Below are 25,868 nucleotides of genomic sequence, written 5' to 3'. Positions count from 1 at the left end.
CAAGAACTACATCAGGCTGAATCTAGCATGGACGTGACATGACTATCGCATTTTGCATTTGACATAATGGATATCTTCAGCCACAACAGCCAAATCCACAGCATTTTTGCTTTCCAAAGAGCATGAAGGACTGCCCTTTCTTGGAAAGAAGTGGCAGCTGCCACAAGACTATAATAATATCGCAAGCTCGCTCCATATAGATATTTTCTAAATTTAGAAGGAAATAACTTGTTGGGTTAAAACATTTGTCAAGAAAAGATAAACAGTTAAACATTTTGTTTCTTCCATTTACTTTGCCTGTTCCCAGCTATGTCCCTGCCTCTTAGCTGTCCTGGGTGTCTTGCATCCTAAATTAATTTTAACTGTTAAATGGAACTGCTAAGATTGCAAACATTACCATCCACCACTCTCTTAAGACCTTTGCAAAAGGACTGGGCAGACGTCAGGGAAAGCAGCATTTTAAGCTGTTATGTAAGATTCAGTAACACTCTCAGATCCATTCACTGAATGGAATCTATGCAAGCCAACTACTTCAGTGGGAAGCTGATAGGAAATGACTTAGGAAGAGGGTAGCTTGTAAATCCTGCCCTTCTCCATAAATTGAAAGAGGAAAGGAAAGAGAGAGTAGCAGTCTTTTCTTTTAAATCACAGGAAGAAGATTCATCCTTTGTACGCAAGGTCTTAGGAGACAGAGCATCTACCTCATGTAGTAAACCAGACATCAGCTTCCTCCCCTTCTTAGGTGATTTGAGCCCATATCTAGTAGGAAAATTCCCCAAATAGCAAGCCAAAGACTATCTTACGCTAGGGAAGGGGTGTATTTAGTGCCTGTTGAAGCACGACATACTATTCTTTAAACCAGAGCCAGTACAAGAGTGAGCTATCTTATCTAACAGTTACAGCACACACTGAACAATCCCTGCTCTCATAAAGATGTCACAATTTATATTGGCTACACTGGTGGCATTAGTGTCTTTACAGTTCTAGCTTCCATGGGCAGGCTTACATTACCTGCTTAGCATTGTCCATCTGTTTCCATGAACAAGGCATGCTTATGGAACAGCATAAATGAGCATTGCTAGTTTCTAACCTTATCAATTAACTTACAGTGACCCACATAAGGGTTTAAGCTTGAGGTTTGCAGACTGAAGTCAGTTCTATTGTTCTGCAGAAGGGAAAAATGTGATTTTTTTGCTCTTATACTGTGTGTATGCAGAGATCAGTTGTTATCTGCAGAAACCAAGTCTTGAAGAGAATTTAATTCCTTCTGTTCAACTGAAATAATGATGATCCCAATGCTTCAATATGAAGCTGATTTTTACACTATACAAACTGTCCTGAGGCCAACAATTCATTTGGCACACACCACTAACCACCTCACTCGTGGCAACTCAAGATTTCTGAACTGGCACTAGTAGTTTTCAGAATAGTCTCCCTAACTAATCAGTTTTCATCCTTTTTCTAATTCTAATAACTGTCACTGTCCAAAGCTAAGAGCAAATGGTTCTGCTTATAATCAGACCACTAGTTTCTGGGCTAATTCTACGTTTTCTGTTTTGAAAGGTTCCACATTAAGTTTGATGCATTGTGCACTGCTTCTGGAAAATGGAAAAGATAATATTATGGGCCACCTTCTCCATTATCTGACCATTTCTGTAAGGATTTAAATCTGTATCAATTGCCATGTAACATTTTGCAGATGTTTCCACAGACAGGAATTGATATAAAAGAAAATAGGTAGGGGGAAAGCAGGCCTTGTATGTCCTATGACCTGGTTGTAATTCCATTTAAAATATTAGAGAAATATTACATAACAAAAGGAGAGTCTTACAAAAGGACAAGGATTGTAAGGGGAATATATATAGTTATGTGAGCCAGATCAATTCATGTTCTGCTCCTGAAGGTCTGATCAGAAAAAATGAAACTAAAGCCCTGTGTTGCCCTTCAAGAAACCCAGGTTGAAGATGAAATTCATGCCTGAATGCAGAGAAGCAATTTTGAAAAGTCAAAGTTTGATTTATTGTTCTCTGAAAGGTTGTATAAAGTTTCTTACTAAAGATCTCAGAGTTACACAAAGGTGGTTTGCATGCTTAAGGGCAATCATAGTTCTCAAGGACTCTTAGAAGATATAGACACTGCTTGGGCTTGTTTCTTATTTACTGTAAATTTTAATTTTTCATTCTGAATAGATGTAACTTCTTAAATTAATTTCTTCAATATTTGCATTACAGACACACATGATCCAGCAGTAGTACAAGTGCAGATTTGCAGTATATGATATACACAGATTCTGCTCTCATCTATGATAATGTCAAATAAAGTAAACAAGATTTGAGAAGGCCAAGATATAACACTGTTCCATAAACCGTAGTTGATCAAAAAATGTCAAACAAACCCCCATTATTTGGCCATTCTGCTCAAGGGTGGAAAATCTGTAACACAGCCTGTAAGGTCTTAAAACATGCCCTTGCAATGAAAGGAAAATGACCAAATTAAAGCAAATGTTCATAGAATCATAGAATGGTTTGGGTTGGAAAGGAGCTTAAGATTATCTAGTTCTAACCCCCTGCCATGGGCAGGGATGCCTCACCCCAGACCATGTCACCCAAGGCTCTGTCCAACCTGGCCTTCAACACTGCCAGGGATGGAGCATTTACCACTTTTCTGGGAAACCTGTTCCAGTGCCTCACCACCCTCACAGTAAAGAACTTCTTCCTAATATCTAACCTGAACTTCCCCTGTTTAAGTTTGAACCCACTACCCCTTGTCCTATTGCTACAGTCCCTGATGAAGAGTCCACTGCTTTCCAGCAAATGATTTCTTTTAGGCTATTTCTTTTACATTATTTATTTTGAGATTAGTCTAGGTAGAGGGGTGAGTGGATTTGCTTGTATATTGTGCAGTTCTCTTGCACTGTAAATCAGTGTAGCTCCAAGGAAATTTGGGAAAAAGCAGCATTTCTGACCTTTAAACATGATTTTAGTTGTGTCTAATCACAGTGGATTCAACTTGTAAATTAAAAATGTATAGGTATACACATATATACGCATATATCCTTCTATCTACTCAAAGGTTCTTTACACCTTATATTGCACCCTTGCTTGTTCACACCCACTGTGCCAGAAGTCTCAACTCAGAACTTCCTGGTTCTCGGCAATAACTTCAGGTTTTATTTTACCATGGTGTTTCTTTTTTATTTTTATGGTTTTCCAGAAATAAATTCTAATGAAACAACAAAACTTGGGGATTGAAGAGATGCTTGAGCTGTGGGCTTGCAGGGTCTGATGGAGTCTCACACTTATAATTTGGCCAAGATCGAGGACCCCACAATTCAGTACAGCTCCTCCCAAGCTTTTTAAAAAAGAATAGGAGGTTTAATATAAATTACATCAGAAGATAAAATACATTTTTTTTAAATTTACGGTTTATTTATGAATGAGTTAATGGTTGAATATTAATTAACCTATTAGTCTGTTGATCAGCAAATTGTTACTACTGACATATTAACTTCTATCAAATAGTCTTTTATAAAAAGTTAATCTCTGACTACTTCAACAGATCCTAAGTATACGTTGCTGTTCACTGAAAAGATAAAAGACAATAGATTTGCCAGAATGTTACGGGATACAATGCATGCTTATTTTGAAATTACTTTCCTTAATCCTCTAATGTAAAACATATGATTCTATATTGTACTCTTACCAATTTAACATGGAAAAAAAAAGGAGAGGCTGTTTGTAGACCGTATTAGGTTATCGACCACAAGTAACATGTCTTTTCTAGAAAAGAATGCTGTTTGAAGTAACATAGGAACATTCAGCTCAACAGTGAAAATTTTCTCAAATTTTCAACTTATTATTGTAAGTATCATTATTATAAACAGTTTTATCAGATGACTGTCTTATGTCCTTAACAGGCTCTATAATTGACAATAAAGTCATAACAATACGATACTTACATTAGCATATTAGCATAGACACACAAACCTTGCAGTGAAATAAACTTCACTGGTGGAACAAGTTACTACAGGTTTCAAGCAATACCCACTTTATCCACTTTTTTAAGGCTTTGACCTCTGGGCTGAAATACAGCAACTTATAAACAACGAAATATTATATTGTGTAAATTTAGGGAGTAAAGAATCTGTAGCAAATTGCAGCTGAAGAGGAATTTTGGTAGATAAAATTTGTAGCGATTTGTTTCACCATCCAAACCACTTCATACAGAACTTGGATTTCCATGAGAGATTTTTCCATTTAAATTCACATTCAGACCTTTTTTAATTTAACATTTGCCAGCATGATAGTGCAAAGTTACATTGTACATGCAAGAAAAGTCTGATATTTTAGCTACTGAGTCATATCAGAGTTTATTCTAGAAGGTATGCCATTGATGAACATGTAAAATACTGTCATAACAATAACTAACTTTATTACAAAATTCAGGTCCCAAGAGCCCTCTTATAAATTGAGGTGCTTGAGGAAAAAAAAAAAGTCTATTGACTTAAATGGAAAAAGGGCATCAAAGCTCCCAATTGTTTTCGATAAATGTTGTGATTAAACATGGAAAAGAGAAAACTGCAACTGCATTGACAACAATAAAGAAAGCAGACTAAATACATAGGGCTTTTATGGTGTTAGAATATGTTTGCATAAAAAATGCTCTTGTTTAATTTGCAGAAGCACATTTTAACCTCATTCGAAGTTACATAACTTAATTAGAGATTGTAGACAGAAGTAGGTACTTAAAAATTTCACAATTTTAATTGACAAATCTTTCTGAAGTGTTGCTCCCACCCTGCTGGAATGCTGGTTGCTATTAAAGCCAGTAATTTTCATTACTAATTTAATACATTTGTCAATAATTCCATTTGGAAAATCTGATTAAAAAATAAGTGACACAAGATCTGTTATCATCAACACTTTTCAAGCATGCTCAAATCACTCTCCAACAGCAACTACTCCATAAGGTAGCACCATGCAACTCTGAGCTAAATTCTCAATAATGTTAGCTACCTTATTATTCTGGAAAAATCCCCTGCCTTATCTATTTCCAGAATAATTCCAGGTTTTACACAACCAGCTTTGGTGTGATAACATGTGATCACATTCAACTTTATTTGTAAGACACTAAAGTATGCTTTCTACCATGCATATAACTGGTAAAGCTTTAGTTAATATATCTGTTTCAGCAGCGCACTTCAGGAAACGTGGGCCAGCTGGAGTGGGTCCAAAGAAGAGAGAGTGATTGGCAATTAGGAAACATGACCTATAAAAAACAACTGAAAAAAACAGGTGTTATTTGAAGGAAGAAAAGAATTCTGATGAGTGATTTTTTTTTTTTTAATTTTTTTTAAATATTTAGCAGATTGATGCAAAAAGGAAAAAATAACCTGATTGCTATGTCCAGTATGCAACTAATTAAGATGCTTAAGCTGCAGTAAGTGTCATTTAAGGTAAATGTGGATTTTTTTCTTATGATAGAGTAATCTAATATTTTAAATAAACTGCTATGATGATACTGCAATCTTAAGAAAATTACATGCCAGAATTTATATATCTTGCCTTTGGGTCACGGAATAAGACTATCTGACCTCTTATGACTCTCTGTAGACTTTTTATTTCCTTTTGATTCTTGGCTATCAAGATCCTTGCAATAAATTTAGCTCCTTCTGTAAAGGCTCCAAGATCAGGCCCTAAATGTGTCATGCTGTTCATAATCATGATTATCAGAAGTGTAGCACTTATAAAACTGGAATGTGAAATCCCTTACCTCACAAAATATCAGTGAGAATCTCCTTAAAAATGACCTTGTGATTCTGACAAATCCCAGCTGTATCTAAAATGGAATGGTTATTTGATAGTGAACTTTTATTTTAGTGTGGTGTCTTCCTGCTGTCTGTAACAAAAAAAAAAGTGCATGATATAGTCAAAATGGCATAAACTCCTATAAGGCCAAAACCACAGTCATATTTACTATTTTCTGTTTCTGATATATTTAGTTTACTGCATTATGGTTTTTGAATGCTGAAATTCATAAATCATGGCAAGGTCAGCTTCATTCTCTTAAGTATACAAATGATCTGTATAATATAGTTCTTGTTACACTATCCATCCCCAAAGAGAAAATCATCTTTGACTAAATTATTTGTATTTTAACACAAACTCTGTTTGCGTGCACACTACGTACACGTACCTCTTCTGGCAAGTTATCTGAGCTGAGATTAACTCTGGTATCTGAACTCTGCACATACAAAAAATGTTGTATTTTCAGAACAAAAAGGACATCACAGCATTCTAGATAATCCAATAGAGTGGGTTTTTTAATTTTTTTCCCCAGGTAGCTTTCTTTCCCCATCCCCTAGTTTTATGCTAGCATTCATGTTGATTGAAAAAATGGTTTAAAAAGTAGGACAAAAAAAATACAGTGGCTTTGGATTGAATAAAATAATAAAAACTTAGGGGTCTGGTTACCTTCACTGAACCATTGCTTTGTGCAGCACAGGTGCTACAGGGGACTGGCCGTGTGTGTAACGAAGAATTCCTTCAGAGAGGGACAAAACCTCCTTGCTGCTTTAACCTGTTCTCATGTTCCTGGCTCAGCCTCAGAGCTGGAGATGTGGCAGGACCACTTCGTTCTCCACTGACCCCTGATTTCTTTCTGGTTATTAGTGGCAACAGTTCCTGTCTCAGTCTCTTGTAAACTGAGTTGTGAATCAGGTACCTATTCTTCAGCTGTCCCTTGTCTGCATTCAGATGTCAGTAAAGAAGATAATCTGCCTCTTATTTCTGTTATTGTGAAATTGCAAATGACATCACTAAATCTGCAAAGACTGACTTCCAGGTAGTGCTGATTCCCTTGCAATTCAAGATCCTCCCTTCAAGTTCCTCCTCAGTTTATCTGCCTTTCTTTTTACCCCTGAGACTACTACTACATGCTCCCTGCAGGAACGGGGAGGCGGATTCCTTCTGTCCATCATTTGCAGCCTCCTAGGCATTATAGTTCTTCAAACAAATCTTTCCTGAACTGGGTCCTTACTTTATTCCTCCCATAGTCACTTGTGTAAAAAAAGTAGGCCAGAGATGTTGTAAAGCACTGTCAAAAGAGAACTGGGTGGTTTTACACAAACACTGTACAGGTTTAAATGACAAATGCGGAGGCCAAGGCTACTGCCAGTCACATCTAGCATGAATGTATCAGAAAGAAGAGGGAGATAACAATGCTAGCCTCTCTCCCCCTCAGCAGTGGAGGATACGGTAATCTGAGGGATTGGATCACTACATTCCATAAAGTTCACATAGCTGCCCCCTTCCCTGCAGCACTCAGACTAGGTTTGGTGGTCTGCTATCCGTCTTACTAGGAATGGGTCTACTACCATCTTTTCCATTTAATTCCTTATATACATTTCCTTGATTTTCTTTGTCAATTACTTCCACAATTAAAAAAAAAATAAAAAAAATAGAGCTATGGGTTTTACTTTTTGCCATCCCTAGTTTCTAGAACTAATTTCAGCTAATTCTTGTTTCAGCTAACCATCTTTCTAGAATACATTTCTACCTACAGAATACAACTGTTCAGAAGGGGAGTATGAGTCCTTATCTCGCAAAGAAAATATATTTGCTGCTCAGCCAGCCCACACTTACTGTTGTTCATAACTCTGGCAGTGACACACAATGCTGTTACATTCTTCGTGAGCTAGTAACTAAATATATGCATTAAAAATACTGTCTCTAAGAATGTGAAGTTTAAAACTTATGGCATGATAAAGCAACAGCTGGAGATAAATTCTTCTATCTCTACTGAAATCTTATTTGTTTAGAAAATGAATGTTTATTGTCTGCAAACCACCTGGAATAAAAGAAATGCAATATAAATGACAATGAAAAGGGATTTTCTTGCCCAAATTGTTCTATAGATTTTTTTTTCCCTAAAGTACTGAAGCAAAAATATATCTGTAACCATGGAGATTATACCAGGCAACATGCATAATAATTCAAAACGTGGCATCAGACAAATGTTCTTTGTCATGACTGGATTACTATAAAGAAGTAGGTTTCCTCTAAACAATTTGCAGGAGGAGGATAGATGTGGTTAATTTCTCAACCTGCTTTTTTGGTTGAGGAGGAAGAGGAAGTCTCAGCACTATGGTATGGGCAGCAGACTAGGATTGTGTTTGCTTTGAAAACACACAGCTTCCCAGGTTGCTGGTAGTTTTCAACTCATAGATATGATTTGCTGAAAAAATATTTCTCTTCCATGAATAGTCACATCAGAACAACTAGTCCCACCACACTGCCCGCACAACATTAAAGGTGGCCACAGAGACATACAGTTACAGAATAAACAGTTCCAATTAGTTTTTACTTTTTTTTTTTTTTGACTATGTACAAATGCACAAAATCTATCTCAAAAAACAATTCAGGCATAATCATAGAAATACTAAGATTTGGGTAATTTAAGTGTTAGCTATAAATCAACATTCCTTCACATTTGGCAATATTTCTTTCTCTGCTTATTCTTTCTCTGCATGGATGGCATCAAATAGTAAATAGCTCTCAGTCTGCCAGCTTCTAATGCAGGATGAATATTGATGTGGTACTTAATCTGATACAATCTGTAATGCAGAGAGGAAGAATTACTGCAATCAGGACTTCTTATAAACAAACCCGAAAAGAAAAAGTCACTTTTCTGCTTAATGGGTTAACTAAAATCTGGTGTTTTGCAGTTGTTAGGAGGAGAAACTGATGATGATGCAAAGATGATGTAAATCCTGTTTACTTACAAACTATGTAAAAAACTTGGTTTCCTTCAAGACAGGAAAAATCAGGAGATACTTCCTTTTTATGCAGTCCTGCAGTACTCAGCTGTTTCACAGAGCCACACAGACCTACTTGTTTTCTCTCTCTGTAATTTCTTGTTTCCAATTCCTGGCATTTTTGCCAAACCTGAAATTACAGATTATAGTCAATCTCTTTCCAATTCTTCCTCCTCCATTTTATTTTGTTTTGGCAATAAGCCACTGTTTCACCTATCACTTTTATAATGCTGGATTGCCTCCTTTTTTTTTTCATTTTCATTTAAGTGACAGGCCTTTTTTATTCTCTCCAACTTCAACATACAATTTCACCCAGCCTTCAATGGATAGAGGTAGAAGGTAATTAATCCTTTCCCTTTCTCTTCTGTAGGAGGCTACAAAGAGGCACAGTGTGAAAGCCAGAGTTAACACAACTACTTAACCTATTACTTCTGTCCCAGAGGATCTGAACCCTCAGAGATCAGTGGTAATAATGACTTCCATTGTTTCCCAGAGTGGGTGTTGTCATGCAAAGTGCTGTTTTTCTAGAAGGATTTTACCTGATATATTCACTCTAACTTCGGTGTGTGGAATTTAAATAGGTCAACATTTAAATCTAGAAAAAAATAACCAAATTAAAGCAGCAAGAGAAGATATGTCTTCCTTCATAACTGACATGATGGCTATTTCTGACTGTGATTAGTAACATTTCAATTGGCCAGAGAGAATTTGGATTTGCAGACTGATTGAAGAAAAACATGCAGCAAATATAGCAATAGCCATTATTTTTTTTTCCTGAGCAGCTGGAACTGGTCCGTACACACACAGCAATACTGCAGTACAATAATAAAACACTCAAAATCCTATTAGAAGCAGGGACATTTCCATTTCATAGAATCATAGGATCGTTTGGGTTGGAAAAGACCTTAAGATCATCTAGTTCCAACCCCCCTGCCATGGGCAGGGACACCTCACCCTAGATCATGTCGGCCAAGGCTCTGTCCAACCTGGCCTTCAACACTGCCACAGATAGCGTGTTTACCACTTCCTTGGGCAACCCATTCCAGTGCCTCACCACCCTCACACTAAAGAACGTCTTCCTTATATCTAACCTAAACTTCCCGTTTCTTTCTTTGACTTCTGATCTCAGAATTACTAATTTATGCATCCATCAGTAGAATTTGCACTAAAACATGCGACGTATTGAAGACAGAACCCTTCCTATGTTCTGGATCAAGACAGAGCTCTTCCTAACTTATGGATCAAAACAGAGCCTGTAGGGTTTATGGGCTCAGCCTCCTGGCGGGGCTCTCTGTGGGACCCGCTGTTGAGCAGCTCCCCACAGGCCCCTTTCCCCTCACAGACAGCAGCAGCACCACCAGCGAGGAAAGCAGCCCCTTCCTGCTGCAGCTTGGCGGCCGCCTCGGCAGTGCCGGCCCCGCCCCAGCACCCCGGACACCCCACCCACCGCCAGCACCGCCTCCCCCCCGCCTCAGTACCAACCACCGCCCCCTCGCCGCGCATCCCAAGCCGGTTGGCCCGGGAGCGCCACGTGACCGCCGCGCGGGCGCGCGCGCAGGGAGCCGAGCCCGGCGGGAGCGGCGCCGACGAGGGCGGAAGTGAGCAGCGGGGGCGCGCGGGCGGCGGCACCCCAATGAGAGCGCGGGGGGCGGCGGCGGCGGCGGCGGTTAAAGCGGGGCCGGGCACCGGGCTGGAGCCGCAGCGCGGAGCCGGGTCTTAGCCCCCAGGTAGGAGGGGGGGGTGTGGGTGTGGGTGTGGGTGTGCGCGCGCGCGCGCGCTTCCGAGCGACCCCGCCAGCCCTCACCCTTCCCGGGGCTGTGGGGAGCTTGGCTGTCCTGGCCTTGCTCTCTCGGTGAGGGGTGGTGAGAGCCGTCAGGTCCTGACCGCGGCCTGAGCGGGCCCGGGATGCGGCCGAGTCGCTCCCGCTCCACCCACCCCCCCTCACTGGAGAGGGAGATATCCCCCCGGTGTGCGGGACAGCCCCCTTCCTCCTGGGGGTGTGAAGCGAGGAGAGCCCGGCGGCTTCCCCTACCTCAGGACGCGGTTCCTCGGCCGTCGGGACTCGCTGTGGGTGAGAAGGGAGGTCGGTAAGCGGTGCCTCGCGCGTAGCTGGTGTCCCTGGGGCCTGCGCCGGGGTGGGGTGAGGCTGTAGCCCCTCTCCTGGGTTTGGCCGCTTCCTCTGCGTCCCGGTGGGACTGAGGTGGAGTCAGCGGAGCTGGGTGGCTGCTGTGACTTGTACCTACAAGTGGAACTCGGGGGAGGGACAGGGCGAAGAGAAGCTGGCCTTGAGAGTTAGTTGCTGTGGCGAATTTCTTCTGTGCAGGCTTCTCTGCCTTCCCCTGGCTGCCCTGGGATAAGTGATAATGTTTCATCTCTGAAGGATAAGGTACTGTTGGTCCCAGCTGAACCAGAAGTTTCTGAGAGATCTTGTTTTATCTGGCCAGGTTCTCTCTCTGTTGCTCTTTATTCTCCCTGCAGCCTTACCGGTGTGGATCTTGTAGGAGAAGAAGGGTGGTGCCTGAGTGTGACCTTACCTGGAGAAGGGCAGGAGAGAGGTGGTGAGGTGAAGCAGCCCTGACAGTGTTTCCTGAAGAGCCGGCAGAGGCCTAACTCAGTGTTTCTGCTGGAGTCCTGTTGAATCAATTCTGATCATGAAAGAGGAGTCTTAGTCTTGACTACCCCTGGGTATTTTCATGGGGAAAAAGGGAGCAGGGAGTCTGTACCTGCACTAGGACCAGCCTTGCCTTTTTCAAAGCTTAAGTCTGCACCCTGGGATAGCTTTTTGTTTGTTAAACTGTCCAAATGTTACTGTAGTTCTGAGATCCTTGTCTCTCTTGTGAGGTGCAGGGAAGTGCCTTCCTGTTCAAAAGCATCCTCAGAACAATGATTTTTCAGGAAAAGTTGTCTTTTTTTACAGATGTCTTAAGGGCCCCTTGTCTCTCCTTTTCCCCTCTCCCCCCCAAGTGAAGTTATCAAAGCTGAGAGAAGGAACTAACATGACTGGGAACCAGATTTGTGGTTCTTGCAAGTGATTTGCTTGCTAAAAATAACTTCATTGCAGAGAATTTAGTAGCAACAGCTCAATCTTACTTGGCAATACCATCTTTACACTTATTCACTTATAGCAGACTTGTTAAATAGTTTTATCTACTGCTTTAATCACTTATGGACTTATGGCCCTGTACACTGAACATAGATTTTTTTTTTTTTTTTTTTTTTTTTTTTTGCTTATGATCAGGTGATATCAACTTACCATGGTAAAAGTTTTTGCATTTACTTCCTGTATTAAATATTTTAAGGAACAGAAAAGCTTTCAGACTACTACTGTGAATAAGTTTGCTATATTAGATTTTTAGTAGTAAGTTGTTTGAACACCTCTTTTGGAGTAGGCCAACTTGATTGTTTTGCGTGCCTGGAGAAGAGTGAAGCTGACCTATTTTTGCTGGTGTTATGTATATGCTGTGGAGGAATGTCTAGATTAAAGATTTAGTTGGAATGCTTTACAAAAACTCTGAACTGAAAGCTTAGTTTGACCAGACAATGCCCTTTCTTGGTCACCCTTTAGAAGTCTAAAACTTGTCTCTAATTGTCAGTGCAGTGGTACTGGATATCTGGGTAGAAGAGCAGTTGAGACATTTTGATCAAGTCAAAGCAGTAATGATGGGACAGTGTGGATATGTACACTGAAATCCTGGGTGATACATAGATTGTGATCTGATGCCTCTTCCAGGCTTTAAGTTTTTCAGCTGCAACTTAACTGATTAAGCACTAACTGTTATTTGACTGAATGCTGGATAAAATGGCTTGCTTCTCTGGGAAGTGTTGGGGTCCAGGCTTCACAAGCTACAGAACTGTCCTGTTAATAGAGCAGAAGTGGACAAGTGATATAGAAGAACAAGCCCTAATGTCATGTTCTGGGAATCTGGTTTGTGGTTTGTTCTTGTCCTGTTGTTCTTGTAAACTCTGTTTACTTTCCATGCAGTGGATACTTGTATTTTAAGTTTAACTTGATAATTTCATATTAACTAGATTCAAACTCCATGTGACTACGTGAATTGCTTTCTATTACACAATGAATTAATCTGAATTAATGGCCTCTTTTAGCAGAGGTAGTGAAGGGGCCTCTTTCTCCTGACAGCTGTGCAGGCAGTAAGCACTTGTGGGAGTACAAGTGCATAGTGGTATCGAGACAAACAAACAATGCCTAAAGGTCAGTAGTTTTCTTGTGCCTGGAGCAAACAACTCGGTATGGGAGTAATGGTCTCTGGGAGTTTGAGTGAAAGGCAGTGGATGGAGAGGCTGCAGAAGCAGATGAACATAGATGGGATTTTTGCTGCTTTTTACACCATGTGTGCCTGACTTCAAGTAACTTTTGCATGATTAACTTCTGAAAAGTGCTGATCCTGATTATCAGCCAGGTTAGATAGCAGCTATATTCTCAAACTCTTTGTCTTGACTCAGGAGTACTATCCTGTTGATAAAAACCTTCAGTTATTTAGGTTTTCTCTCTACCTTCCACCCCCATGTCTCTGCTAACTATTCTGCACTACCATCAAGCAGTGTTTGATAAGGTTCCATTGCTTGTTTCCTGCTGTTGCATGAAGCAGCAGGGTCAGCAAACAGTCATGACTGCTTCACTCTCCTAGTGGCAATAATCGATTTTGTGGCTTTTGTTCTATGGTACAATTGATATCTGCCTCCTGATAAGAGGCTATGGAGCAGATATTTAAAAAGTGTTTGCTAATAGCTGTCAATGAGCAATCATTTTGTCCATAGCTCCTTTTAGCCCATTAAACAGGACTAAGCAACTGTCATCCATGCCTGCTCTAGAAATATCAAGTTGTCTTGTCATTTAAGCAGGATAAGTCTATATAACTTGTGCTGTGTCTCTTCATGTTCTTCCAAATACTGCTTTCATAGTAATATTAGAGGATCTGTTTTGTCTCTTGTGCTTGAGATGTGCAAATAGGTTTTTCAGGACCTGTCAAAATGAGAGTCATGAAGTCATGTAATGTGAGAATGTTATTTGGGCTGTTAAGTATCTACTTGAATCATTATAGTTAGAAAGTGCTTGTCTAGAACAGTCACTTTCAACTGTTTTAAAAGGAACCCTGTGCCCATAGCTGTATTAACACTTGCTAAGGCAGTTGAGAAAGGAACAAATAATGGTTAATTACAAGAGTGAGACTTTATGGAAGTGCAGTCCTGACTAGAAATCTTTGCAGAATCATGAGTCAAAGACTGAAAAATCTGTCCTAAGATTATAAGTATTTGTTAAAGCTTTAATCCTGTCAACTGTGACTTTGAATTAGTGTTGCTGTCAGTTGATGTGATTAGTATGAAATATTTTGGGTCACTAAAAGTGCAATGAAACTAGAATTTTTAATATGCTCTTCTTAGATTTGGAATGTGGCAGAACTAATCTGAAGTTGTAGAACTAGGAAGCTGAGAACGTCCCAAGTCATGCAGGTACTGTGATTTCTCTGGTTTCTACCTCTTGCTGTATGTATCTTTACCTGTAATGAAAAGATCATTCTTCAGAAGAGTACCAGAGACCTGAACTTAGCCCCAGCTTTGGAAGTGGTTTTGTCCATGTAGATGGACATGTTAAAGAATATTTATGATTTCTATTTAATATTGATGGCAGGTTGTTTGCAAGCCAGCAGTTTAAATTACAGGCTTGGGGAGGGGAGGAAAGCCCACCTTACAGATATGACTGGAATAGAGTACTGCATTTCAGGATTATTCTCAAAACATGACAAAGTACTTTAACAGTTTAAATGTAGGAGCTACCAGAACTTTGGACTCCATGTTTCAGAACACTAACTAAAGTTGCTTTTTTTTGAAAGGAGTTGGTTTGTAAGATTAGTGCTACCCTGCTCAGCAGGGCACTGTGTTGGGTGCTACTCTAGAGCAGACATTTAACAAGTAAAGTGTATTTAGATCAAGCTGCATGCCAGTTGCCTCAGTTTCCCAGAAAAGAGGTGGTTTTGCTAATTGGGGAAGCTGCTTCCTGGTTAGAATGAACTAATTCTAAAGTATGTAGTGATCTCTGGTACAGCCTTTCCACTAACCACTGCTGCAGTAAGAAACTCCTCACCATGATGATACTCTTCTGCTATTTAGTGTTCTTGGCTTACTGAGATCCCATTTTTGGTAGGTAAGGAATTCTCATTAGTGTAGTAACCAAGAAGTCTCGCTGACTGACTTCTATGCAACCTTCTGCTTTTATCTACCATATCATAAAATAGACTAGCCAAGCCATTTAAGGAAATGATCTTTCAAAATATAGGAATGTGTGCTTGAAACTGGTGCTATTTCTCATTCTACTTTATCATTTTCAAAACACATTTTAGGAAGCAATTTAATTTTTAAACAATTCTTCAAGCTCTTTGAGAATTTACTTTTCAGTTTGTCTTGTAAGGCAAACTAAAATCAAAATAGACTTTGTGTTGAAACTGTTCTGAAGCTATAATGGAAGGAAACCAGTTAAAAATATTAGACATTAGTCTGGTGATACCGTATATCTTTATCTTCATTTAGTTTGTAAACCAGGGAATCAGGCAATGACCTTGTCCAACTCCTTTTCTTAAGTATTCACAACTGTCACCTATTAGTAGCTCTCATCTGATGAGTGTGCCTCCTATTATGCTCTTGTAAATATAAGTTAAGGTTTCTAATGAAGTGTTAGTCATTAAGAACTTGCTGTAAGTTTTCTAGCTCTGCAGTACTACTTGTCCAAGTTGTCAAATAGGCCTTCCACTTCCAAAGACTCCCCGTAAATAAGATTTGTAGCAACTGTGTTGCTAGGGCACAGACTTGAATCATAAAGTTGCTGAGGCTGGAAGACACTTCTGGAACTGTGTAGTCCAGCCCTCGTGCTCACTGTGATAATCTTGACCCATAAACTGGCTCGCCACCCATCCCTAGGTAGAGCTCTGTACGTTCCTGCCCTTCTCATGGTAAGGGCAACTCTCATGCCTTGCCTTCCTGGACTGTCTGTCTCATTGTGTGCTACTGTAGATGGCTACAAGCTCTTTAGGACAATGAGAGCTATCGCAGTGAGGTGATGGACTTCGCAGCTACACACAGACCCCCAGCATCTCCCATTTTTTCTCTGTGCCGCATGCATTAGTCTGCAGAAGCACCCTGTTGCACTGGTATACCAGGGAAGGCATAAGAGCTGAGACGAGCTGCCTGTTTATCAGAATAGTAGTTTTTTATTCTCGTAATGTGCTCTGTGGAGAGAGGAAATGTCTCGGAGCACACAAGGATAAATGTTTAGTTTAGATTCTGCATTAGGTCTGTATTTTCATGCGACCTGTCACTTGTTAGGTCACAAAGGGAAGTGTCGTGGGCTAAACGTGTCCTAATTTCTTTGTGTTAAGTCAAGTGATTCTGAGTAAAGTCTGCCACCCAAACCCAGAGTTAACAAACATGATGTATTGTCCTACTCTTCCCTGTGCAGCACTCCAGAGGCTTTGTTGTTAGAGAGCACATGCTTCGCTGTGAATGCTTTTATAGTGGTAAGCAGAGCATTCTTCATGGAGGAGATCAGGGATAACACTTCTCCAAGAAGGAAACTCTCCACAGCTTTTTAGTTTTACTAACTTTACACTTAGAGCAGGGATACTGAAATTGCATGGGACCTCTGTACTGGTGTAATAATGCAGTTTCCATTTAAAGATAGAAATACTTCTTTTGGCTTTGATGTAAAGTATGTGAATACAGTAGACTGGAAAACTACATGCCTTTCTGTTATGGAAAACATCTGTTCTTAATCCAGTAGAAAGGTAGCTGCTTGTATGTGTGGAATACCTTGGTATGGTATTCCCTCTTCCTGACTGGGGAAACTGAAGAGATCTGTTTAAAGGCAACTTAAGGGAGCAGCTGAATTCTAGATAATTAGTAATTATCTGAAGTACTAAATGTCACTATTGTTGCTTTGTGTGATGCAAATGGATTGATTGAAAGATGGGGAAAGGTTCAGTGCTTGGCACTTGTTTGGTGTGCCTGATTGAGGGAGCTTTGTGACTCATGGTATACATCTGTGAACCCTTCAGTCGAATGCTTGAAATAATAGAAGTGCTTTCAGACCCTACAGGAAGACAATTCCCTAGTGTTCCTGGGGAGGTGGGACTCCATGGTTAAGAGTAAATTTAGTATAGGGGCTTATTACTTGTTTCCCTCATCAAATGCGAGCACAACAGTGGCTTACACTTCCTCAGACGGAGATGTAAACATAAGGCACTAACCTCAGTTTCGAGCAAAGAATGTAGTTGTATGGGCAGAAACAGTTGTTTCTGCTGGTTCTACCTACGCCAAACTAAATAGTGTTTGGAATTCTAATTTATCCAAGGCATCCAGTTCACTGAGGAAACTGAAGATGGCATGATCTAGTGAGATCCATCTTCTACGGGAGTAGTGGCAGCAGCTCATGGCCTGTCTGTCTGCAATGCCTGGTGCCATATTTGCAAGACTGATGGGCTAGCTCTGATAGCTCAAGGATTGGGGGGAGAAGGGAGGAAACTTGGCTGGGTAACATTTAATGAGAGCTGAAGAATTAAATAATTAAATCCTGCAACTCTGTAACATGCTTATGGCTGAATTAGTGTTTGCTGGAATTTACTAGGTCAGTGTTAGCGGTAACTTCCTTGTGGATTATATAGCTGCAGGTTATCAACTGAAACAGTGTTGTAACCCTGTACTGATGTAGGATCGGAATCTTAAGTTATTTTGAACTTAATGTGCCACTTAGGACATTGCGTAAGCTGAGATTTGACTTGTCTGTTGTGTTTTGTGCTCCCAAAGACCTGATTAAAAACTGTTATAATAACTGTTAACTGTCTGAAGCATGTTGTTGTCTCTCAGCAGTGGTTTGGTGGACTTGGTGTATGCTGTGCATTGAAGATGATGATGGTTCTGCATGGATGAGCTTTCAAAGAAAGCATGGTTTGAAATATGCTTCGCAAGTCAATGGGAGTGAGACTGTAGTGCAACTGTTGCCTGGGTGTTATTTTTCATGTATGAGCCTAATTGACTAATGTGAGAAATGGCATCATAATGTACCTGACGTAGTTAAGCAACTATGCAGTTACCACCACAGTGACAAACTCTTAGCGTAGTAACACTGATTATTACTATTAACAGAGTCTTTGTGCTTGTAGAAGATTTCTATCAGGTTTCCTAGCAAGCTAGAATAAGAGCAATGCAGTAGATCCTTCTCTCACATAATCTCTGCGATGTGTTTTTAGGCACTTATACTAGACCTAGAGGCTTTCTGAAAGTACTTTGAGAGGTCTGGCTAGCTATCTCCCTACAGAAATGGTTTTAGTTGTAATGGTATTAGAATCTTATGAATTCCACTTCAAGTAACACTATCTAGTTGGAATAAAGAGTATATTCTGTTTGGTGCTATATACAATCTGCTAGTTGCTCTGCATTGAGTAATATGGAAAATGGGATGGTGGTTTTTTATCTTCCCATAAAAATCTATATAAGTGATGCTTCTGTGTGCTATCTGTGAAACAGTGAGGCAATTCTAATAACTGTATTGCATTCACCTGTAACTACCTTTTCTTAAATGGAGACCCTTTTGTGCTAGAATTTAGCACAAATGGTGGTGGACTGGGACTTACTCAAAGGTACCTCAGTTCTCAGGAGAAACTTCACTGGAGGGTGGTGCTTCATGTCCCCATTGCAGGGGGAGGATGTAATGCTTGTGAGCCTGATGCACCTGCTGTCTCTTCTGGTGAAGTGATGTTACTAGTTAAGGAAGGGAAGCAGCATTTTTTGTGCTTATCTAATTCACTGTTAGCATGGGACAGATACCTGTGTGACAGGGTGCTACAGTAGTGTGGCAGAGCTAGCGGGTTGCTCCCAATGAAGCAAGCAGAATGCTACTGGAATCTAAAAGGACAGGTATAACATTAAAACAGCAATTCTACCATGCTATTAAAGTTGCACACCATCTGTAGAAAACAATTTCAAAAGCCTTTAAGGACCAGAACAGGTAAGAAACCTACTAAAGGTGGTCCCACTGGCTGCACAGCTTCTCTGGATTTAAAAGGATGCTTTGATTAGTTCGGAGTCCACAAGTGTTGGAAAACTCTAGCTCCAAAAGGCGGAGTGTTCTATAAACAATGCTTTAAGTTGTTTTACAGAGGTTCTCAGGTGTGGTAGCCTCTTAATCCTCAAAGATGCTGTTGTGCAAGTTCCTTACTGTCTAAAAGAATGACTATTCTCATTGGCGATGTTGTGGGGACCAAACTGCTAGAGTGCTTATCAGGAGGGGTAATTCTAGATCTCTCTGCCTTGTTTGCTGTTGTCTCTGACTCATGTGTTTGTCAGTGTCACTGGAGCTGATCCTGCATCCAGGACAGAAATTCAAGCTTCCAAATGGTGATGATCTGAAGGCACAGAGGTGCAGTGTCATGTTAGGTCTCTCTGTACTGTGGTAATGAGTTGCGTTTTCTGACATTGTAGCAGCATGAATACAAACTAAGTAATGTAACAGTTGTCTTGTAAACACAGATTTTTATGTTACTCTCCCTAGAAAGTTGATGCATGCTGTAGTATTGGCAGTCTTCCCACCATTACATTGTCTCTGGGTTTTTTTTTATGATCCCCATTAGGATCTATAAGGAATCCTGTTGGGGAAACTGCCAGTTTACATCCTTTCTCTATGAGGAAGTCTGGGTAGAGATGACTCACCTAATGACTGTAGGGGTGCAGCACTCTGTAGGCTATCTTCATGCATAATATCGTAGAGGAGATGACCTTGTGAATTTTATGGTTCAGCAGATAAAGTGGAACAGCAGTGGAGACAACCACTAGCTGCTGTTCTTGCAGGTATTTCCAATGTTTTGTATGCATTCAGTATACGCAAATTTCCTACAAACATACGTGGATTAGTGTCATCTGTCCACTTAGAACCACTCACGTGGGTGACTAGCACATTGCAGTAGTATAAATGCATTACTGCACAGACAGCTGCATTTCTTCTTACTGAGTTCAATTTTGAGATAAGCTATGTGGTTTCTTTAAGCAGGAATCATCTTGGTGTCTTAGCTTGGTAGTAAATTGGGAAGGCTTTTATGTAACTCTGTCCTCTTATGTTAATAGTCTCTTTAATGCTGCCTTCCATAATTCTTCCTTTTGTTGGTTGAATGGTCTTTGTATTTCTAAAGACTAAGGGGAAAAACAGGCCCTGCTTTATTGGGCTAGGAAATGGAGATGCCTACCTAAACACTCTGGCTGTGACAAAAATAGAATAATTGTAATGCACATTTTATACAGGTCTGTGTGATGATGCCCCAAGACCAAAATGAAGCTGCAGAAATAAGGCGTGCATTCTACTGTCTGTATTCAAGCTCCAATTAAGATGACTCGCAAGGCTTTATGGATTGCATGTGACTGTAGTATTGTAAAACAGTACTGTGTTGGGATGCCTACATGCAATTATAAATCTCTTGATACAGTTGTTACCTGACTGTTAAGAGTATTAACTTTGTATGGTGACCTTTGCAACCTTTAGTCAAACATAGATATGAGTGATTTTCTTTTTAGGTGTTGAAGTGCCTTAAGAGTACGATTTAAGCGCAGACCTTTTTCTTCACTCAGTCACTGATAAGAAATAATTACTCAGCTATTCTTCCATTCTAAGGGATTTCTCAAAACCCCCAGCTGTTTATGTCCCTTAGGAACAGTGATATATATATATATATATATATATACATTTAACTGTATTTCAGTTAAGTGTAAGATCTGAGTTTAGTTTAAAGGGTTGCTTTAAACTGCTACTCTTCTGATGCTCAGATTGACCCAACTGAGTCCTTCCTGTGACTAAACCTTTGATGGTAGCATTAAAATATGCAACCTTGCAACAGACTTGAATAGGATTTAGTTCCAGTTTTCCTTGGATGTCAAGATTATTCTAAGCAAGGTTATTACCTTGAAATTACTGCTGACATGTAAGATATTGTCTATCTATTTGTAATGAATAGTCTAAAATGGTCCCCTACTGAATGATGTGAGAGTACATATATTTAAAAATTTTATCTAGTAAGTAAATACCTGCTGCTCTTAGATTTGCTTTCTAGGCTATAATGATGCATCTCTCTGAAAATTCATGAGCAAAGTTGGGCTGTGCTTGGCAAGGATGGTGGGGAGGAATGTGCTGAGTATATACAAGTATTTCATTGTTAAAATAGATCACTATTCTGGTGACCTAGATCTGAAGATAGCCTTAAAAGATGGGGTTGTCCAAGTCTAGCTGGAATCTGTTGCAAAGAACAGTGTGCTGGACTCTGTAGGTTGCTGTGCTAATGTTTGCTTAAAGTAGCAATACATCTGGGAGTCTCCCATTCTTCATGATCTTATTCTACAGAACTGCATGTGCCAGAAAAAGACTGGAAGTCTGGTGTGGCAAGTCCACTCTTCTGAAGATCACTTGATCTGATCAAACAATTCTTAAGTGGAGAGCTGAAGATGACTTTGCATGTAAATGTGTAGAGTACTGGAAAGTCAGATATAGTATGAAGGCTTAGGATCACTAGTAGGGATTCTTAACTGGCTAGCATCCAGTGGCCAGATGTCTGGTGCCATTGATAGTGTAAAATATTTAGTGTGATCTCTGGGTCCCAGTGAGGAAGGCATGCAGGGAGGATTCCTGATCACAAGAAAGTTAAAAATGCTGCTTTTATACTGCATATGGTATGCCCCAGATAAGCAAATCTTAGGGACTCTCATGCAGTTCAAGTTCATCATACAGGCTTTCTTCTGAAAGCTAACACTCTAATCAGATTTGATGAAATACTATTCCTGAATTAAAACTGTTCTTCAAGCTGTGCGTATCCTTTCCCCAGCCTTGTGGGAGCTGGGGAACAATCATGATCTAGCTTTAGGTTCTGGTTTAACCTTAAATCACTGCAACATCATGAATTTGTCTTGGGCTTGCTTCTTGTGTCTGTAAAGTAGCAGTGTATGTATAGTTGCTGCTAGAGAGCAGCTGTGACAGCCGATGTGTTTGAATGTACATACAATTCTGTTTTTTGGGTGGGATCGAGTTTATAAAGAGTATACCCTTCATGTGTACAGAGTGAAGTAGTTCCTTGACCTAAATTCTTTCTTTTCCTCCTGATGTTAAAAAGTATTAAGTTTTCCAAACCCATTTCTAGCTTCCTGTCCAGTGCCCTTATCTTTGCCAACTGTAAGTCTGCAATAGATATTTTGTGGAGAGAGAAAATGGTGGATTATCAAAAGCAAATCTCGGGCTTGGGTTTCATTCCAGTGCTCAGCCTGGACACTGCAGCAAGGTGTCAGCTGTACCACCACACTGGTCTAAGGAGTATAGTATGAACAGGATAAGGGAACTTCCTCATTTCTGCAGTAATATAAGTACCCTTTTGGCTGCTACAATTCTACCTTCTTTGGCCTCAGTTGTACAAACTGTTTTCCTTCCCTTGCATCGGTGCTGGCACTGAGGCATCTGGACTTGCTGATAGGACTGGCAGAGCCAGTCACCCACACTGAGTGGCTCACCTGCAGGAGGACATGGGATTGAACAGCCAGGGGCAAGGAAGAGGGAACTGAGGGAGAGAGGATGGTGATAGTGTATAGATATATTTGGTAATACAAATGGGGCTGTGAAACTGCTGCTCCAACTTGTTCCACAAGACATCTTGAGCTGAATGAATTCCTTGATCTGATTAAGCATGGCCCAGAAAAATCTATAACCACAACTGAGAAGGTAGAAACACTCAGCAGTACATGGGGAAGGATACAAGGATATCCCAAGCAGGAATTTCTGCCAAACACATAATCTCGTTTTAGCTTGAAAACAAAGAACTGGAGATATGCCAAGAGGTAAGATATTAGCACAGCAAAAGAAGATAAAGTAGCATTTTTATTTCTAGCCTGCATATCCTAAAATTTTTGGTAGTGTTAAATATGCTACTTAATCTCAAATGAACTTTTTAAGTAGTTGAATTACCAGTTGGAGCATTTACACTCCATTGAAAGCTAATGGAATTTCAGTACTTAAATATTTTCTGGATAACCTCAGAACAGCTGAGGAGCTCTTACAGTTCATAGCTCAGTGAGATTGTTAATTAGTTTTGTGATCCAGGGAATTTCTGTGACTGCATTCTTGTGGGCATATCACAACCAAACACCTCAAAGCCTCTAATTCATATTCTGATGAATGAGGGTCACTAAAATACTGTTGCAAAACCTTGTCCTTTCTGTGCTTGCTTTTGATGACATCATATTTAAGTCTTTAATAGGTTGAATACCCAGATTTTCCCTTAAAAGTAGGTATCTGAAGGGTTTAACAAAGCTCCTCTGTCAAGCTATTGGGCGAAGGGTTTCTAGAATCCTGTTTAAAAATCCAAAGAATGGCTGCTTTCAGTGGCAGGATAGCAATGAAAAGAAATGTCCAAAGATATCAGCTGCACAGCAAGAGAACAAGGGCTGATCTTGGTAATTTTGAGCTTAGAGCTTTATTTCAGTTTTAAATCTCCAACTAAATTGGAAGAACTAGAAGCAATTCCAATTAAAGCTCCAATTAAAGTACTTTTTTATTATAGTAACACTAGTTACTGGAAAACAGGTAGACCTAGTGAGGTCTCTAATATTTTGGGTTGTGTGGTTTGTGTTTTGTTTTTTTTTTTTTTTCTCTTTTTTTCTTCGATGTATTTGCATGGTCTGTAGCAAAATGAGTTCCTTTCTTGTGAAGTGACAGGTACTTTTTCCTTTAAGTGACTGTACAACTGTGGAGTCATAATGCGTGTGAAGTAAAAAGGGATGTAAAAGTGCAGTCTGGTTTGAAATACATTAGTTATTCAGTAATAGGCTCTGAATCTTGGCATTAGGTAAACCAATCCTCTTTGTTAACTGTTCTGAACAGTTTAACTGTTTAGGCTGAGGAGTGGGTGGAAAATAGTGAACTGATACTAAAGTTTGGTGTTTATGAAGCTATTTGTAAACTACCTTGAAGTGCTCAGTTTCAAGGGACCAGCCAAGAATGACACAACACTGTGCAGGTTTCGCTACAGCAGGAGGCCTTAGTTAACCTGGAGAAGTTATAATCTAAACAGGTAAGAGAAGAGAACGCTGAAATAGTTGGTAAGTGTAGGGTTAGACTTATGATATTGAGGGTGGCATGGTTTGAGTAGTCCTCTGGCCAAGTACAGATCTTCAGAAGTCTAAATCAAAACAGGTTTTTTTTTAGTAACTACTGTGGTTTGATTTGTAAATCTTGCTGTGCTTCATGTGGCCAGCCTGTCTGCTGGTGTAACTTCTGTGGTCTGAAGAGTATCTTTCACTAGCACCACAAAGCTCCTATTGTGCATATGGCTTTGTTTAACCTATTCTAAAACAAATGCAGGGTTAAGTCAATGGCTTTATCTTTTAAAGCAGATGAAGCAGGTAATTGCTTCTACCTTCTTAAAGATGAAAGACTGCCTGAAGAAGTTGATGCTCTGACCTGGGCTCTGTCTAGCACCTGAGTTGTTTTTTGGTGTTTTGTTTTCGTGAGGGTTTTTTTGTGTGTGTGTGTCTTTTGTTTGGTTTTTTTTTTGTTGGGTGTTTTTTTGTGGTGTGGTTTTTTGGTGGTTTTTTTTTTTTTTTTTTTTTTGGGTGTGGGGTGTGGTTTTTTGTTTTTTTTTTTCTCAAAGCAGGATGACCTGTAACCAGAAGAAATCACTGAAAAAATCTTCTAGGAGTTTTGTTTTGTGTGGCTTTTCTTGTTTTTTGTTTTTTTGCAGTTTGACACTTGCCACACCAAGTTCAACATGGTGTCATTCAGTTTGAGGGTAAAATGACAGATTAAAATTACACAGACTGACTGGATTGCTTCTTTTCTGTTGGAGGAGGTTAAATCATGTTGTTTGGGCACAGTTTACTTTCCAGCAAGTAAATAGCAATGTGGTAGAGGGAGGGAGTACTTACCACAGAATTAGGTGATTTGTCTGGACACTTATTCAGGGTGGGCTCTTCAGCAGAGGTATTCAGACTCTTGGCCTTAAATTTGCATTCTCTTAAACTGAAGGAAATTGAATAATGTTTTAAAAGCAACTGCAGTCATCACCAGTTCTTCTAGACACTGCTACTGTTTTGAGAGGTGGTTGGATTTCTCAAGACTTTCTTTTCTATAAGGAACAGGTGAGTTAATGTCTGTCTTGACTGCCTCAAGGGTGCTTAATCTACAAAATGGGATGAAATTCATCCTTGCCTACCCAGAGATGACTGAGCAGAGAGCTTGTGTTAATTGATTTGATTGGTTTTTTGGTTTTCTTGGGTTTGTTGGTTTTTTTTTTTTTTTTTTTTTGTTTGGTTTGGTTTGGGGTTTTTTTGTTTTTTGGTGGATTTTTTTGGTTTTTTTAACCTCAGGGAACTCTTAGATGTGAGCTTTAAACCATGGTGTGTATACTGTTTCTTGAGCTGCAGAAGGGGGAATACAAGTAAACAGAGTTGGCTCCAATGACTCCTCTTGTTATTTTTATTAGAGCATTCCTATTAAAATCTCACCATGCGCTTTTCTGAAACAGTGGTTAACCTGTTTTATAAACACTAGTACTTCTGCACTGATACTACCTGTGCCACACTGCTTCAGCCTTGTCTTGTTCTCTGCTGCCTGGCTATTCTGAGGCTGGAGGGGGCCATGCTCTTTCTATTGCCACCAAAGAAGAGATGCCTTGTGTGAAGCTTCTAGGATTTTAATAAAGGTATACTAGGTAAGGGCCGTATTGTAAGCAGGTTCCTGCATTCAGAGGGTTCATGTAGTGTTAATACTCCAAAAGATTCAAGTGGCATTTGTAACAGCTCTACATGGAAGGTCAGTACCTTGGGCTAGCTTTAGATGCAATCAAGCTGTAAATCTGTATGCTATTGGATGGGTTTTGCTTAATATTATGCTTTGTTACAAGTCAGGTAATACTGTAAGGCTGACCTTATAGTTTTTACTGGCCAGTGTTGAGGTGGGATAGAGAAAGAAGGATTTAGGTATTCTTTCCACACACCTCTGATGAGCTTGTTCTGAATGCCATTGGTC

At 39.9% G+C, this 25,868-nt stretch overlaps 2 protein-coding genes across 5 annotated transcripts in view; one reads left to right on the top strand and one right to left on the bottom strand.

Moving 5' to 3' along the window:
• LOC115608521 (leucine-zipper-like transcriptional regulator 1) overlaps positions 1–11,040 on the bottom strand; it is a 55,661-nt gene extending 44,621 nt beyond the window's left edge. The window contains exon 1 of one of the 2 annotated variants that reach the window (XM_030487437.1): positions 10,848–11,040. The gene's annotated coding sequence lies outside the window, so the exon portion shown is untranslated. Of the gene's footprint in view, positions 1–8,782; positions 8,950–10,847 lie in introns of those variants that run through there. The other variant, XM_030487438.1, reaches the window with a different exon arrangement.
• Positions 10,325–25,868, top strand: part of RALB (RAS like proto-oncogene B) — a 30,057-nt gene continuing 14,513 nt past the window's right edge. The window contains exons 1-2 of one of the 3 annotated variants that reach the window (XM_030487444.1): positions 10,373–10,542; positions 14,216–14,284. The gene's annotated coding sequence lies outside the window, so the exon portion shown is untranslated. Of the gene's footprint in view, positions 10,543–10,606; positions 10,899–14,215; positions 14,285–25,868 lie in introns of those variants that run through there. The other 2 variants (XM_030487443.1, XM_030487445.1) reach the window with 2 other exon arrangements.

Source organism: Strigops habroptila, chromosome 5 (genome assembly GCF_004027225.2).
Source record: "Strigops habroptila isolate Jane chromosome 5, bStrHab1.2.pri, whole genome shotgun sequence".
Lineage (NCBI taxonomy): Eukaryota > Metazoa > Chordata > Aves > Psittaciformes > Psittacidae > Strigops > Strigops habroptila.
This window is presented reverse-complemented; position numbering and strand designations above follow the sequence as displayed.